Genomic DNA, 13,760 nt, shown 5'->3' with positions numbered 1-13,760 from the left:
TTATTTTATAGTCTCTAGGATTTCGAAGATTATTGGTTGGGTCTCTCTTTTTTTTTTTTTTTTTGGTCTTTTTTTTGAAGGAAATTCATTGCACATCTGCCAAAAATTTGGAGAGAGAAACTTTTTCCTCAAATAAAATGTTTAATACAATGTCTTTTAATTTGGTTGGTTGCATTCTATAGATACTATAATATGAAGTTCACAGACAACCTAAATACATAAATTTATAGTATAGACCAAAAGTTTATTAATGCTGCTTACATATATTTGTAATAGAATAATGATAGAGATACAACTATCTTATACAAATAAGTATATAAAATCATTATACACCTATATAATTTAAAAAAAACTATTATCACTTTTTAACCAATCTATTTATATTATCTCAATTTATGCATACCAATTTATTTAAAATTGTCTATGACTTTTGTCATTACTCATTTACTTTACCCATATTCGCGAAATAGTTGAATCCACTCCAAATCGTGTCCACAACAAAAGTTGAGACTTGAGAACACAAACCCACAGCCAGGTCAGGGCCTTACTAATTGTTTTTCTTTCAGATGTTATCACTTTTTGGGTTGCGTGTACAATATTTCGATATTTTATGAGAATACATACCATGCGCATCAATCACTTTCCGAGTATCACCGTTTTGTTGAGTTTTGATTTCTTCGGTGAGAGTTCAAAGTTTCCATTTGGCAGAAGTGCTGCAGATTAAAATACATTTTAGACCAAAAATTTATGAACATCAGAGATATAACTTCGGTGGAATAATAAGTCACTGATATTATGTGTGTTTTTATTTAAAAATTAAGATTTTTACCGCATAAACAATAGATGTTTCTTTCTTGAATTAGAAGAACAACATTAATCTCACTCAAATGGCCAAAATTACATGGCAAGACACATCGACTACACAAACAATTAGAAAAAAGAAACTCAATATAAGATTATTTAATCCCCATGTACTTAACTTATATTAAGAAATTAGTTCAAGAGTCGAGGGTTACCCTAAATTTAAATAATTAGCTAAATAATTATTCTCAGCCGATGTGACAGAATATCCTCAAATAAAGGAGCCAAATAAGCAACCGGCAGTTTTTTATTTTATTTTTGTAAAAACAGCACACGTCATATATATATATAATTTTATTTTATTTTTTACTTCCGTGTACAAACGGTAGCTTAATTAGCAAATTAATACATAATCAAATGTGTTACGGGTTTTGTATGTGCTATAAAATGAAAAAAAAAAAAAGAAGCAAAAGTTAAGGATCCGACAAATGCTTACTGTCAAGATATCGAGGAGGATGAATAACTCGAGTGGTAGCAGAGCCACCATTGCTTAGAGCTGAGAAAATGAGTGCAAAGCAAAGAAAGAGAAACAAAGCCATTTTTTCTATGATGAAGAAGCAAGTAGACTGAATAGGATATTTATAGAATGAGTTAGTTCAAAAAGATTAGTACGCAAATAATGACTTTAATATTGAATTTGAAGACAAAAGCGAAGGAAGAAAAAATAAAAAAGAAAACCACGTTATAGGGCCACCAAATTAGCCGCGAGAAGTGTCCCTTTGTCCAAGCATTTCCCAAACCTCAAGTATGGTATTTCCACACAAATTTCTTCATTAATGCGTTGGAGCCCCGCATGAAGTTTCATTACTGGTTGCCGTGATTTGCTCCTACTTTGAATTCTATCAACTAATATTTCGAAGTACATATAAAGTACAGATTCTATTTCATATGACATAGGCACATGCTGCCAATAATAGCAGAACAATACTTTACAATCTTTCACATTAACAGATAATTTATTTAATCATTCTCATAATCAATCCAACAAGTACAAGTTCGTCCAGAAGGTTGAATGCTCTCTTTCTCTCCGAAAGAGAACAAAAGAATGGAGTATATTTTGAGCTTTAATGGCTCTATTCTTCACTCATTAGACTGAGTGATTGGTTCTGAACCTTTTCAGAGAGTGTCATTAGGGGAGTGCATTTATAAAAGTGAGAGTAGGCAAAAAATACTGGAAAACTCAGGGTAGTAAATAGGTGGAGGTTAGTTGATGTATTCAATACCAATGGATACTGAGGAGTTAGTAAGGAAATGCAAAGCTATCTCCATACGAGACGGCAATGAAGAAAACTATCGCTCAGGGGTGGAACTCAAGGGCAAGGAGGACGCATAATTGCAAACTCTCTAGTGGGCAAAGTTCTGCTGGCACGGAGCATACAAACAGAAGGAATCAAAACCGCCTTAGCACAAGCATGGAGAACAATAAAAGAGGTGAAAGTTGAAAGCTTGGGAAACAATATTTTCCTTTTTAAGTTTGGTTTGGAAACAAATAAAAGAAAGGTGATGGCAGGAGGACCTTGCATTTTGACAGATCGTTGATTGTGCTAAAGGAACCTAGTGGGATTGGAAACATGAGAAAGGAGGAATTTACATATGCAGCTTTTTGGGTGTAAATTCATAATGTGCCTATAGTATGTATGGATCGGGAAAATGTTCAAAAACTGGGGGAGTTGTTAGGAGAGGTTCTGGAAGTGGAAACATATGATGATGGGGAATGCATTGGTCCGTATGCGAGAGTCAGAATTTCCATCAACATTATAAAACCATTAGAAAAAATGGTATTCTTGGAGTTGGAAGATAACGATGAGGTGGAATTGCCGGGCTTGTATAAACGACTTCCAGACTTCTGCTTCTGTTGTGGTATTATTGGGCATCAGTTTAAAGAATGTGTATTATATGAAGGGCAATCAAAAGAAAATCTGCCTTACGGGGTTTATATGAGGGCTCTATCAAAAGCAGAAAAAACCAGAATAAACTGAGGCAGAGACAAATGGAATAGAAAGGGGGAGCAACAAAACAATGGCTTCACGGAGCTAGAGAGCCAGAGGAGAAGTCGTCCACATCATATTGGCTTGGATCCAGATGAAAACAAACTCAGGTTAAACCAACCAAATTCGGGTGAGAATGAAAGCCAAACAATAAAGACAGGTGAGCAATTAATACAAATGACGCTGGAACGAAGGAAGCAGCATGAGAATGTACAGAAGCAATCCAGCACAGCTACTGCTGTAAACATAACTGAGAGCCCAAGTGGCTATGAGAAACAGAGAGAAGAAGCGGGAACAGAAAATAGGGAGGGAACCAATTTGAGCGTGGCGCCAAATCTAGAGTCAACTACAATTTCTAGTCAAAGCCCTAGAAAAGATGAGGTGGTGTATGAGGGGCCAGGAACAAAAAATGCTAGGCTCAAACGAAGAAAATGGAAACTTTAGGCTAGAAATGTAAATAAAAAAGGGTACACAAAATAAGGACCAATTGGAGACAATCGGCTTCTACACAAACACAAGCTTCACTGGGAGGATTTGGATGCAGTGGACAAGGAACAAACCAACCATGCAGCAATTCAATCGGCGGAGGCTGAGGAGCAGCCTCGCCGACAACCATGAAAATCTTGAGTTGGAACGTCCGGGGGTTGGGGAATGACCGGACGTTCATAGCTCTGAAAAAGTTCTTCCAATTATACAGGCCTTAGTTGATTTTCTTGTGTGAAACTAAACTGAAGACTGTATGCATGAATAATGTTGGCAAAAAGCTAAAGATGGAAAATTGTTTTGTAGTGAGCAGTAAGGGAAAGAGCGGGGGTTTAGCTATGTTATGGACTTTGGAAACAAATGTGAATATCACCTCCTTCACAGCCACCACATTAATGCAGAGATAGTAACTGAAAATAGAGATCAGATGAGATGCACTGGGATCTACAGCCATCCAGAAACAAACCAGAAAAAACACACATGGACTCTACTAAGAAGGCTAGCAGGTTTGTCTTCATCCCCATGGCTTTGTTTCGGTGATTTTAATGAAATTATGCACTTCAATGAGAAAAATGGGGGGAACGATAGGGAACTTAGTATGATCACAGATTTTAGAGAAGCTGTCCAAGATTGTAATATTAGAGATTTGGGCTGCAATGGTTACCCATTCACATGGTCCAATAGGAGGTTTGGAACCCACTTCATTAAGGAACAATTAGACAGATTCATGTGCAGCAACGATTGGTCAAATTTCTTCCAGGACCAAGCTGCAACTAATTTAGTTACATCGTGTTCTGATCACAACCCAATATTAATGGCTGTAAAGAGCAAAGATAAATAAGGGCATACAAGAGGAAATGTTTCTCTCGAACTCACTACGAGGATTTATAGAGCTCTTATAATGAGTGCCAAGAAATTGTTGAGGAGGAATGGTCCAAGCATGGTAAGTGGGAGGGGACTGATGTAGTTAAGCTCTTTAAGCATGTCAGCACTGCTTCACTTGCAAAACTCATACACTAGAGCAAAAGGACTTTTGAAGGCAATAAAAAGAAGCTTGAAAAGCTGGTCAACAGAATCAAGGACCTTCAGCAACACAAATGGAGGTATGAAAGACAGATCCACCATCTCCTGCTGGATGAAGAGATTTATTGAAAGCAGAGGTCCACGGCGGATTAGCTTAGAGAGGGAGATAAAAATTTGAAATTTTTTCATCTCAAAGCCTCATCTAGAAAGAGAAAAAAAATAAAATCTAGAGAATAAAAGCTGCTCACGGTAATTAGATCAAAGAGACTGGTGAAATTGCTAAACAATTTTGTGAGTATTTTACAGACTTATTCTTAACTTCCAACCCCACCAAAGATCAGATGGAAGATGCTCTAAGAGGAATGAGGCCAAAAGTGTCACCAGAAATGAACACAGACATGAGTCAACCCTACACAAAAGAGGAGATTATAGAAGCCCTGGCTCAAATGTGTCCAACTAAGGCTCCCGGACCGGATGGGTTACCTGCTGCTTTCTATCAGAAGTATTGGAAATATGTAAAGGAAGGAGTTATCTCTATATGCCTTCACATCCTTAATAACACAAGTACAATTACCCAGTTAAACCACACCTATATTGCTCTAATTCCAAAGTGTGCCAAGCCTAAGAAAGTGACGCAATTCAGACCAATAAGCCTTTGCAATGTAATCTATAGAATCATTGACAAAACAGTGGCAAATAGATTGAAAATTATTTTGCATGATGTCATTGATGTTTCTCAAAGCGCATTCATTTCCAACAGATTGATAACCGACAATATCATTGTTGAGTATGAATGCCTTCACAAGATTAGACATAGCAAAGGAAAAAAAAAAGGGGATTGGTGGCTCTGAAGTCAGACATAAGTAGAGCTTATGACGGAGTGGAATGGGAGTTTTTAAGGTTGACAATGGGTAGATTAGGCTTTGAGGAGAAGGTCGTTAATCTGATAATGAATTGTATTACTTCTCCAACCTTTTCTATAATCATCAATGGAGTTCCTCAGGGGATGATTACCCCCTCAAAGGGGTTTGAGGCAAGGCTGCCCTCTATCCCCATATTTGTTTTATAATATGTGCTGAAGCGTTTTCAAATTTATTGATACAAGCTGAGAGGAAAAAATAAATTTAGGGGCTGAGATTTGGGCAATAAATATCCATTTCTCATCTTTTATTGGCAGATGACAGCTTGATTTTCTCTCAAGCTTTAACCAAAGACTGCCAGCACTTGAAAAACATCTTTGAGTGCTATGCTAAAGCTTTTGGGCAAATCTTCAATTATAATAAGTCATGCATGTTTTTTAGTGGAAATGCTCCAGCAAAGCAGGCCTCAGACATTGAAAGAATTTTCCAGCTCAATGTGATGTCAAGACACGAGAAATATCTAGGGCTACCATCTATGATCGGGAGAAAAAAGAAGACTTTTTTCAATGAGATCAAACTGAAAATTCAGAGCAAGATATCTAATTGGCAGCAAAAACTCTTCTTGAGTGGGGGGAAAGAAGTCTTGATCAAAGTTGTGGCACAAGCTGTACCAGCTTATGCTATGAGTGTCTTTAAGATTCCCGTGGGGCTCTGTGATGACATTCAAAGAAATAATGCTGGTTTTTGGTGGAGCAAGAAGAAAGAAAAGAGAGGCATTCCCTGGACAAGATGAGAGGAAATGAGTAGAGCCAAGATTAGAGGAGGGATGGGGTTCAGAGACATATCAAGTTTCAACCAAGCCTTAGTTACGAAACAAGGTTGGAGAATAATTCAAAATCTGAAATCCTTAGCAGCTAGAGTACTAAAGGCAAGGTATTTCCTAATGACTGATTTTCTTGGAGTTTCCATAAGGTCAAATCCATCCTATATTTGGAGGAGCATAATGTGGGGAAGGTGTTGTGCAAATTTTATTGAACTCGCAAGCGCACGAATCTATTATAGAATAGATCAATGGTGACAAGTGTCGATCCCACGAGGAGGTTGATTTTAATTGTGTGTAGAATTAATTTTCCAAATCGGTGGATGAATTTGTAGTGAAAATGATTTGAAATATTTTAAAATTTAAATTAAAATGGCCAAAATAAATTGAAGAGAAATCTATTGAAATAAAGCACTTGAGTATCTGGATCTATATCAACATGCATCATGAGCTAAATATTCCTTATTAGTACCAATTAAATCATGAGGGGGAATTCACACCTCATGAACCACACTCTGATCAATATGGTGCTAAGGGCTTATCGTGCCAAATAATAATAACCTTGTACTAGGGAGCCAGTGAAACCAGGACAATATCTGGATAAGATTATTATTATTTGTCGACGAAAAGTCAAAACATTCATAAAAATTAGAGGGGAAGAGAAAATAAATTTACCAAATAAAGCTTATGGCACATGTTGAGACTTCACCTTCAATCCAAGCTTGAAAGAAAATTAGCTACTCATAATTGAACTAGGGGCAAAATGGAAATTTATTAAAATACATAGAAAATACAAGATGGAGAATGAATTAGAGAAAATTGAGCTCAAAAATAAATTTAGAGATGTCCAATTAGGGGGAGAGGCCTCCTTTTTATAGATACATTGAGTAAATCATGGCCATCAGAGTAAAAATAGTTTGGACGCTCAGGATTTCGCCACGTCATCAGTTAACAGTACGCGGTTTGAACAGTGCCACGGGTTGACCACATGGTTTGAATAGTCAACCGGCTTGAACAGTGATGCGGTTTAATTGAAAATAATCCTGTGTATATGCATGTACCGTATGCGTGATTTTTGGTCCACTAACATACTGCCACATCACCGATCAACAGTGCATAAGAATTTTCTCCAATGGAATCATGACACCTCATCAGTCAATGCCACAATCATCAGTCAATGCCACGTCATCGTTCCATATGTGTAAACAGTGTCGTGAACAGTAACATGGACAGTACTGTACATGTGAATAGTATCGTACATGTGAACAATGCCATTTTTCTTTTTATACTCCTCTTAAGGTTTTCGACTGTCCTGAGTCAAAAAGTGATGTCCGTTTTGTCGTTTGAGCTCTAGTTCATTGTGAAATGACCATGATGCCCCTAAATTATATAAAATACTTAATTAAAATAAAGCACACATAATTAAATCACAAGAAACTTAAATACATAAAAGTAAGAATGTTAGTAAAACTTGAAGTATAAAATGACGATTTTCTCCTTTATAAATATATATTTTCTAACACTCAATATACCCCCCAACCAGCTTATTGCCAGTCCCTAGCAAATAAAGCGAAAACAAAATTCAAATCCAAAATGATTTTTTTTTTAACAATTATGTTTATTCAATCAGACTAATGATAGTAATCAAATAAAAGTATAAGAATTATCTCCAGTCTAAAGAAACATCACACACATAACAACCATCCATATGAATCAGCCCAGTAGACTTTGTCATAGCTACTTTCAAGAATGACATGTTAAACCTCAAAATCTCATTGGAAATAGTGACACTCTCACAAAGAAATTAAACTCAATAAAAATAGTCACTCCAATGAATGGTAATTGAGAGAAAATAATAAAGAAGTGATATCACACGCTTTCAACAAGATGAAAGAAATATACCCTCAACTTAAAAATAATACGATCTCAAGTCAAATAAAAATGCTAGTAAACCCAATTTATTTATTTTTATCTTTTTTTTATGCATCACTATATCTTTTTAGCCCATATAACTAGCTTCTACTTCAGACTATAGTTCCCTAAAATCAAGAAGGTCTTTTATTAAGACGTAATGTAGGCTAAGGATATGGCTAACAAAGGAGGGGAAATAAGGAAAACAAAGTATATGTTTAAGAAAAATGTAGAGTTTTTTTTTTTGGAAGTTGTAAGGTAGATTTCACTTATTATTGTTATTTTTTTCTTTTTTTTTGAAACAACAATTTTTTTTTGTTTTTTGTTTTGCTTTTGTTTGGCACAACTTCACTGAACAACATAATTATTTACATTTTTCTCAAAATAAATAGGTGATGGAACTTGTAAGATATCGGGTAATACTCCAAATCGGAGTGGGTCAAGATGATAAGTTTGACAAAAAAAAAAGTTTTTTTTTAAAGGCTTTAAAGGGTTAACTATGAATATTTCATAAAAGGGATAGCTACAAAGGCTCAAACGGATCAAAGATGGCTTTTCCATCGTCTTTTAAAGCTCTAAATAATCTTCCATATCTACTAGTTAGATGAGCCTCTAGATGTAGCAACACACATTTTTTTTTCTTTTTTTTTAATTTTACAAATTGTTTTAAAGGTTAATTCAAAAGAAATATAGAGATCGTGTATAAAATAATAAACTACTAAGTTGTATGAAGAATGAGCAAAATGGTTACTCTCCAAGAAAAATGATAGGCTCCAAAACTCACTTGGTACTTATTATGACATGTTTATTCCTTCAAGCAACTCATATTTGTCTCCGACATCAACATGTAGAGTAGCAAATATGGCGTAACATCTCTTAAGACCAAAGATAATATAAATACTAAATTTTAAAATTCATCATGTCATCCAATGTTAAAACAAATCACACAATTTTTTTTCAAACAACATTATTATTATTATTATTTTATTTTTTTTAAACGAAGAAAATTCGTTTCTAGAGTAATTACATTCCATATTCAGCCATCTTCAACACAAAAAGTTAGCTACGGTTAGTCTCTACAACAAAAAATTAGTAAAAACTTAACCAAGATTCCACAATTGTCGATTATTCCCTCCCCCCAATTAGAATGAAACATTGTCCTCAATATTTTAAAGGAAAGAAGTAGAGTTTAGAAGACATCACCTGGGTGGTGTAACATAGAAGAAAATATTTACAGGCGGAGAGTTAAATCTAATTTGTACTTCTTACTGCGGCTACTGTTACCATCATTATTTGGAAACTCTAACACCAAGGTCCTGGGATCTGGTTCTGGTCGATAAGTTTGTAACAGATCAAGTAGCTCATTAGCAGTATGAGCACAAATAAAAAGCTTTTTCGCTGTGGAAGGAATAAAATAGTTTTTTATTGCATGGTTAAGAAATGCGATAGAGCCATCATAAAAGTTATTAACATTTAACAAACCGATGAGTTTTTGGTGAATATGCAGATGGGCCCAAGATGTTTGCCATAATTGTAGTTTTCTCTCTGCTATACTTCTACCAAGATCTATGGCTGCCTCAATGAACTCTTTATGTTTGCCATAATTAAATCTAGAAAGCACACAAATGTTTTTGAATTGTTTATTTGGAGTAGCTGCCATTGGGATACTTCTCAAAAATAATTTGTGAGTGCTAAACAAAACAAATTATATTTAAGGATCTTGGTGACAGTGGGTCATAGCTATGTATGAGGTAGCATGTCAATGTCAATTAATGCGTACAACACATGGCTTGAGAGTCAAAAAGCAAACAGTAAAAAGAAAAAATGATAAAATAAAATTATTAAAGACAATAATGCAAATGATAAAACAACAGTGAAATAAAATAACAGTGAAATAAAAAGATATTTACAGGTAGTTGCGACTGTGGCTCACATCTTCCTCTGGTTTTACGTCCAGAAACGACTTGAACGCCCTCTATGGGTCGAGGATAGACTTCCCATCCAGTTTTCTTATAAACTGGCAAACATGGTCGTTTATAGTCAGATTCCCGACACTATATCGTGTATTCTCTTTCTAGAATAATGGTTATAGCTGGAGAATCGCTCCTTGTACATATCCACTGGGGTGTGTTTCAAGAGACAAAAGGATATCATCCAATGACTCATTATTCAAGTCATCCGTAATGAATTTAATTTTATCTTCTCTATTATCAGACACCATTCCTAAAGAACATGATTTTTTATCGCATCTCATTCTGGCACACTTATGACAAGCAACTGAAATTCTTCGACCTCTTTGTTTTCTTGCATAATTTCCATTACCACAACTAGGCATGTATGCAATAAATTTAGGAGGCAACTCACCTGCCACTTGTACTTTTGCCTTGATTAACCAGCGGATATCAGCAGGTATGTTATTCCTCATCAGCAATCGCATGCGTTCATACCGAGCTTTATAGATTGTAAGGAGGGCATTCTGAGGAAGTGAAAGGAATCGATTGTGAAGATTTACTAGAATCTCGTTTCTGTCCATACATTTGCCTCAGAAGATTAGTTATTATGAGAAACTAAAGTAACCGACTTGATTATCACGGAGTACTGTTATCTGCCAATTCATCGGGGTAACAAACTAAAGCACACAAACAAAGAAAAATAAGTTAAAACACATAAAGAAAATTACAATCGTCCTCTTATTGAATTTACCTCAAGCTCCAACTGGATGTTGTAGACATCTCTCTCAATGTCTCTAAGTTGACTTTCTAAATCCTCAACATGGGATACTAACTCTGGTGGTTGCAGAGCCCAAATATGATGTGTTTTACAAAATCGAATCTGCCTTTTGAAATGAGATTTTACACGTTGAAGTGGTCTAAGAATGTCCAAGAGGAATTGTTTAGCTATGGCACTCATGATTAGTAATGATAAAAGAAAACTTAATGGTTAAACAAACACACTTATGGAAAAATAATTTCAATTACCAAAAGAATAGTAAAAATAAATAAAAAAATAAATCACCGAAAAGAAAGAAAAAAACTCAATTCAAATCTGGTGGGTCGCTCAAATTTATTTCGGTGTTCTCTCCATGTGGTTGGTACTCTAGATATACCTTTAATCTTTGACCATTAACTTTAAACGTGACACCATTCTTTGGGTCCTTAATTTCAATTGCCCATGTGGAAAAACAGTGTGAACAATAAAGGAGTCAGACCATCGAGAGCATAACTTACCTGGGAATAGGTGCAAGCGAGAATTGAATAAAAGCACTTTCTGACCTAGAGTCAAAGATTTTCTCATAATTTGCTTGTCATGAAAGACTTTTGTTGTGTAAATTTTAATGTACTCGCAAGCGCACGAATCTATTGTAGTATAGATCAATGGTGACGAGTATCGATCCCACGAGGAGGTGGATTTTAATTGTGTAGAATTAATTTTGTGAATGAGTAATTGGATTTGTGGTGGAAATGATTTGCAATATACTAAAACTTAAATTAAAATGGCGAGAATAAATTCTAAAATTGGTATTGAAATGGTGAGAATAAATTTAAGAGAATTCTATTGAAATGACGTACTTAGGTATCTGGATCCGTATCAACATGCATCATGGACTAAATAATCCTTATTAATGCCAATTAAATCATGAGGGGGGAATCCACACCTCATGAACCACCCTCTAATCAATATGATGCTAAGTGCTTATCGTGCCAAATAATAATAACCTTGTACTAGAGGGCCGGTGAAACCAAGGCGGTACTAGACAAGATTAGTATTATTTGTCGACGAGAAGTCAAAACATCCATAAAAACTAGAGGGGAAGAGAAAATAAATTTACCAAATAAAGCCCATGACACATGTTGAGACTTTACCTTCAACCCAAGCTTGAAAGAAAATTAGCCACTCATAATTAAACTAGGGGCAAAATAGAAATTTATTAAAATACAAAGAAAATACAAGATGGAGAGGGAATTATAGAAAATGGATCTCAAAAATGGATTCAGAGATATCAAATTAGAGGGGGAGGCCCCCTTTTTATAGATACATGGAGTAAATCATGGCCATCGGATTAAAAACAGTTTGGACGCTCAGGATTTCGCCACGTTATCAGTCAACAACACGCGTGAACAGTACGCGGTTTGACCACGCGGATGAACAGTAACACGGTTTGACTCGGGTGAATAGTGACGCAGTTTGGTTGAAAATAATCCTGTGTGATGCATGTACCGTACGCGAGATTTTTGGTCCACTAATATGCTGCCACGTCACCATCAACAGTACATAAGATTTTTAGTCCAACAGGATCGTGACACTTCATCAGTCAATGCCACATCATCGGTCAATGCCACGTCATCGAACAGTGCCGTGAACAGTAACGTATACAGTACCGTACATGTGAATAGTACCGTACATGTGAACAGTGTCATTTTTCCTTTTATGCTCCTCCTAAGGTTTTCGACCGTCCTGAGTTCAAAAGTGATGTCCGTTTTGCCATCTGATCTCTCGTTTATTGTGAAATGACTATGATGCCCCTAAAATATATAAAATACTTAATTAAAATAAAACACACATAATTAAATTACAAGAACCTTAAATACATAAAAGTGAGGGTTGTTAGTAAGACTTGAAATGTAAAATGATAATTTTCTCCTTTATAAGTATACATTTTCTAACACTCAACAACTTTCATTTGCTGTTCGTAAATCTTGGCATTTTCGTATGTATCAGTGCGAATTTCTTCAAGTTCTGTCAGCTGTAATCTTCTTTCTGAGCTAGCTTGCTACATGTCAAAGTTGAATTTCTTGATGGCCCAGTATGCACAATGCTTGAGTTCCACAGGTAAGTGGCAAGCTTTTTCATACACTAGCCTGTAGGGTGACATCCCAATCGGGGTCTTGAAAGCTGTTCTATATGTCCATAATGCATTATCGAGTCTTAATGACCAATCTTTTATGTCCGACCTCACCGTCTTTTATAATATGTGCTTTATTTCTCGATTGGAGATTTCAACTTGACCACTAGTTTGTATATGATATGGGGTCGCCACTTTGTGAGTGATTGAATACTTCGTCAAAAGAGTTTTGAATGCTTTGTTACAAAAGTGGGCACCACCATCACTGATTATTGCTCGAGGGAATCCAAAGCGTGAAACAATGTTGCTTCTCAAAAATTCTATCACCACCTTGTGATAATTGGTTCTACATGGAATTGCTTCTACCCATTTCGGTACGTAGTCAACAGCAACCAATATGTATTAATTGCCAAAAGAAGGGGGAAAATATCCCATGAAGTCGATACCCCATACATAAAAAAACTCAACTACTAAAATTGAATTTAGTGGCACCATATTCCTTCATGTAATGCTCCCCATTCGTTGACACCTATCACATGAAGAACAAAAAGTGTAAGCATCTCGAAATATAGTTGGCCAATAGAAACCACATTGTAAAACTTTAATAGTTATTTTTTTAGCACGGAAATGGTCTCCACAAGCTTGTTCATGGCAGAATGAAAGAATATTCTAAATTTCACTTTCTGGGACACATCATCTAACAATTTGATCTGCACAATACTTGAACAGATAAGGGTCATCCCAAAAGAAATTTTTTATTTCCACAAAAAAATTGGCTTTGTCTTGCTTGGTCCAATGCTCTGGAAGTTGACCTGTAACAAGATAATTCACGATGCCAGCATAACATGGTAATACTTCCACACTCATCAATTGTTCATTTGGGAATGACTCATTCAATGTTAATGGTTCTGTAATTGTGTCAAAATGGAGACGAGAGAGATGGTCAGCCACGACATTTTCTGCGCCTTTTT

Source organism: Citrus clementina, unplaced genomic scaffold, assembly GCF_000493195.1.
Source record: "Citrus clementina cultivar Clemenules unplaced genomic scaffold, Citrus_clementina_v1.0 scaffold_9, whole genome shotgun sequence".
Lineage (NCBI taxonomy): Eukaryota > Viridiplantae > Streptophyta > Magnoliopsida > Sapindales > Rutaceae > Citrus > Citrus x clementina.
The sequence above is the reverse complement of the archived record's forward strand: the minus strand, read 5'-3'. Positions refer to the sequence as shown.